The 4,913-nt window shown below is 38.6% G+C and overlaps 1 long non-coding RNA gene across 1 annotated transcript; it reads left to right on the top strand.

Annotated features, from left to right (window-relative positions):
• Nucleotides 1-243: 243 nt before the first annotated feature.
• LOC146562878 (uncharacterized) lies at nucleotides 244-4,379 on the top strand. Its single transcript, XR_014894551.1, has 3 exons — nucleotides 244-1,055; nucleotides 1,406-1,483; nucleotides 3,827-4,379. It is a non-coding gene; the product is annotated as an uncharacterized LOC146562878 (long non-coding RNA).
• Nucleotides 4,380-4,913: the final 534 nt, after the last annotated feature.

Here is a 4,913-nt window from a genome sequence, read left to right as displayed (position 1 = left end):
AATCCTTGGAAAAGACTGTAATATCAAAGTAATGAACTTCATGGACAATTTGATTCCAAGTACATGCTGATCCATAGCAAAAAGTGATTTTCATGGATGAATAATACAACTGCGTGAGACAATGCTCAAGCCATACTGATCCCTCTATCTGCATTGAGAGCTCTTCAAATCCTGGCAAACCGGACTCAGAGCGAGGTGTCCAAAAATAGAAGGACAGATTTATTGCACCCCAGATGTGCCTGATTTATGACCATTGTTTAATCTGCAGATTCCAACCACATGAAGGGCTTATATTTTGAACCTTAATTTATGGAGCTCAGAGAATGCTGGCTTAATGTTTTCTGTCTCTGTAGAAAATGAGCCAGCGCTGTGACTCAGGCAGATAAACAGATGCTTGGATTAACACTGATCTTATAAACATATGTGGAGAAAAGGTTATCTCTTAAACAAGCACCATTTGTTTTGGTCAAATACAGAAACGTGGGGTTTAAACCTCATTGAATCAACCATGAAATTATTATTTTTTTTTCCTTATCAAAATATGTACTTTTTTTTTTTTTTTTTTTTTTTTTAGGTTAAAATTTTCTGAGAAGAAATTTAAAAGCCATAAAGAGTCCACAGCAAAACTTTCACTAAGCAGGATTTTAGAGCTGGTAGGAGGCAGGACTGTCACACAAGTAATTATACATCATAATAGGTCTACAATTTTCCTTTTCCCACCCCTTGGCGTCATATGCAAGTTCTCATTACCAGATCGACTGAGCTTACAGCTCCCAGGCGGACGATTTTTTCCCTGCGAGCTGGGGTTCTTGTGTTGTGGTGGGAGGGTCGGCAGAGGCGACATGGGCCAATGTTGCTGTTTATTTCCATTCTGTCATGTGTGTGAATCTGATTACAGGTCGCTAAGTCAATATTTAGCTTCTGCGGACAGCATCATCGTCGAGCAGTTTATTTTTTCTGGGCCCCGCCACATCTGCTGCCAATGTCATGCGCGGTCGCCAGCGTTTGCTGCTACCGGGAAGGAAAGCAAACAATGAGTCTGCAATCCTGGTCAAGTGAGTCAGGCGAAAGAGTGGCGAGTGTGAAACCATGATTTGCAGCTAGAAGTCAGACTTGTTGGTGCTTCAAGCAGTTTGAGGGAAACCTTAATGGATTTGATGAGGGGTCAGAGAAGTCCATGGTTATTCACAAAATGACATCTTTCATATTTGGGAAAAAAAAGAATAAAGCACATATAGCTACATATAGCTAACTTGCTCAGACTATTTAAAAGTATGTTCAAGTGAACACTTTCATTTCACTTGTTTAGTAGAAGCAACTCATACTCATATGCTTTTATATTGCACAAGCTGCGGGGACAATAATTACATTTCATGCATTTTTCATTTGATTCCTCTTGTCTTAGAGTCTTGCATGGGGGCTGCCACTTTATTAGGAGCCAAGAGGAACACTAGATGGAGGCTTCTTTTCATCTCTCCCTCAGGCAAGAAGGATTTGATATTTATTAAAAATGGAGAGCAGTATTTTTTTCCAGTCATGACTCTAGGTTATTCCAGTGAGGCAGACCACACACAGTCAGTAGATCAGAAACACCTCCTCTGCTTGCCTGACCTAGTATGTAAATTTTAGAAGAATTGTGGACTTTCTGCCAAAGATGTGCTGCTCAGGACTTCATTAGACTCTGAAATGATTCTGGCTGTTACTTGAACTAAGTTGGCAATTGTACAGTGTGTGTGGACTTGCTCTGTTATTTTGGCTGTATTAAGTGTATCTGCGTTTGCGTTTATCGTAACTCGTAAATTATGCTGCTACTTTTACTGCTGAATGCTGATAATGTTCTTTAGGAGATTAAAGGCAGAATCTCTCAGCAAGACTTTGGAGTCTTGCCATGCATAAGGGGTCTGTATGACTTTTTTTTTTTTTTTTTTTAGGTACATATATGCATTACTGTACAAAAACGAACAGCTCCTCACAACTGCCAGCATCCCTCCACCCTTTAAAATTCACTTTCGTCTGCAAAACATCTGGAATTCATTGAGTGGAGGAGGCTGGGGGAAATGAACTTCGACAAGAGTCTGTAGATTTGGGTACAACCCCCTTCTTTAGGTTCCCTCAGATGTTGAAGATAGGTTTACAGACAAAAACGTGCCAGTCTCTCTCATTTTGTTGTAACGGTTTAAGAAGAATAAAATAATAAAAATGATTTTATTCCAATTAAAGAATGCAAGAACTGTAGACATCAAGATTGAATGGTAGTGTTAATGATACTTTTCCTTTGATTCAAAGTCCTCTGTTTGCATGTAATGACCTCATAGAAATGGACTGACTTGGGGTGATTTGTTACAGTAACTCATTACTTTACAACACCACTGTAATAAAAACACTGTGAACCTCAAAGTTGGATATCCCTTTTAAAAAGTGAGTCATTATATTAGTCAGAGTGACCAAAAACAAAAAGCTGGAAAGCTGGCATGCCCTCGCTTACAGATGTTATTGGTCATTTTTCTGTCTGGGAAAAGAGCTTGTACACTTGTAGCAACAGTGAAGTGTCCAAATGTGCAACAGTAATCCAACAAGGTAACAGAAATCTGGTAAAGTTATTCAGATATCTGAAAGTAAGGGTAATAATTATTCAAAAGCAGATGATTCATTACATAAGCTTATGTGTGTTCACATGATGCACTTGCAGTACTCATCATCATAGCAGGTCATTTAAATGCTATGGTAGACTGGAAAATTTGTTTCAGTGTTACTATCAGTAATTTGGGGCTGAAACTATCAAAACTCCCCATGCCTTCTTCTTCTCTCTATCTCACTTTCAGCACATGTTCTTGTGTTACTCTAAAGACATACAAAGACTCCAAAAGCAGAATCATGACGACGATCAAGTCTTTCCTAAGAAGTCGATGTTTAACTCTCCAACCAATATAATCTATTTTCACTGGTGGTAGTTTTCTCAACTTTGTGTTACTATATGAGAGAATCCTATGTCTAGAAACCCTTGTTAACCCTAGAACACTATCGCTATAAATAGTAACACGATCACTAATGCCGGGTGATTTTTACCCGATATAATATAACCAATGAAAAGTAATCAAATATATCAAAATATGACAACACATGACAAATTAGAGTGGTCTTCTTTTACTTTCAACTGTGCCATGTCTAACAAAATGAAAAATAAAACTTCTAAACCAAAATAATGACTCTGGAAAGCTGGTCTTTGGTCCACCCATTCCTGGGACATTTGAGACTTCCCTGGTGATGGCACAGGCTCCTCGACACGCAAACAGCTGCAGGAGAGGGAAATCATGTAAATGTATTTTCTCGGGTGTAAATCACCCAGCGATAGTGTTCTAGGGTTAAGAGAAATCTACATGTTGCAGTGCCTGAAGCAAATAGTTTCTCAGTAATACTTGTGTAGGGGCTGCATGGTGGCCTCTTCGTGAACAGAATTACATCTGTTTTTTGTTGGTCTGAGACATTAATTATATCCTTCTGGAGCTGTCTACAGGCTGAGTTGGTGTAATTGATAGTAAGACAAAACACTGCATGCAATACTCACTTTTGCTTTTACGTTATACTCACACCAGCGTTTGAGTTGTATATCTGTTTGCTACTCATTTCTTGATTTAAGAATGTAAAGGTCATAGCTGTAGTGTAAGGTGTTTTCCCAAACTGCTTTGATAAATGGACTGGTTCTTATATAGTGCTTTTGTACTCTACTTGAGCACTCAAAGGGTTTATACAATAGGCCTCATGTATCCATTCACACATATTCATACATCCACTTTTTTCTCTGCCTATGTGCTTTTTAAATTTCAAGCTCCAGTCCAATCCAAGTCCAATGCATCAGAGAGCAACTTGCCTAAGGACACTTTGGCATGCAGACTGGAGCAACCAGGGATCCAACCACCAACCTTCCAAATAGTAGATGACCTCCTCTACCATTCAAGAAACAACAACCTGTATTGTTAATGAAACAAATCTGTCTCTTTGTTGTTTACCTGATTTTACCTGTAAAATCAGTCAATTGAACTGTGATGTAGGCCTGCAATGATTCCTTGATTATAAAAACGTCCTTGCTTTGTTGTTTTCATGTAACACACAGCTCTGGAGTGCTCAGTTGTCACCATGTAACTAATTATAGAGTTGGAAAAGAAACATATCCAGGAGCAGCCATGCGAATACAGAGTATGACAACATTAAGCCCACTCAGACCCCAGTTTTTCAACAAAAAGACTGATAACACAACAGCAGCAGTGATGATGATGTTGTCATAGTTTAACATGGAGTGTGTCTATGCACACGGCGGAGAGCAAATACGTAGAGTGAAAGAAAGCAGCAGCTCTATTCCTGTAATCACAATTAAAATCTTTACTGGGAAAAAGCCTAGTGGGAGTCCTTCATCAAAGCTTCTGATCAACAAACTTTGACATGAAGAAGAGTGAACTTTGTAGCTGCTCCATCCACCACAGTTTGTTTTACACAGTGAAAAACCTCCAGTAAGGCTACAGAAATTACATTAAAATATGCAGATGAACTTAGTCTGATACCGTGTTTAAATTAGGCGTCTTGCTGAAGGCTCACGGCAGCCATCGTGTTTTCAATCGCAATGATACCTGAGGAAACAAAGGGGAGTCTAAGGGGGGGGGGGGTGTCAAGGCTTTTGTAACATTATTTTTCAGATTTAAAGTGAAATTACATAAAATTTGTTTTTTAAACTTAGTAATACTTAAAAATTTAAATATAAATTATTCTTTTTCTTTTGCATTTCAATAAAAATGTACATGAGCCAGTAAAACTCTGAGGCACTGACCTGGGGACACTATGTTGGACACTGAATTAACATTCATTATTAACATTCACACCATCATAATGCCTTGTTATAGATGGAATCCTAGGCTACTAAA

This window comes from Mchenga conophoros, linkage group LG12 (assembly GCF_057382185.1).
Source record: "Mchenga conophoros isolate Kocher_MC1m ecotype Shallow Benthic linkage group LG12, M_conophoros_male_GT1.1, whole genome shotgun sequence".
Classification (NCBI taxonomy): Eukaryota; Metazoa; Chordata; class Actinopteri; order Cichliformes; family Cichlidae; genus Mchenga; species Mchenga conophoros.
Note: the sequence above shows the minus strand (reverse complement) of the source record. Positions and strands in the feature narration are given on the sequence as shown.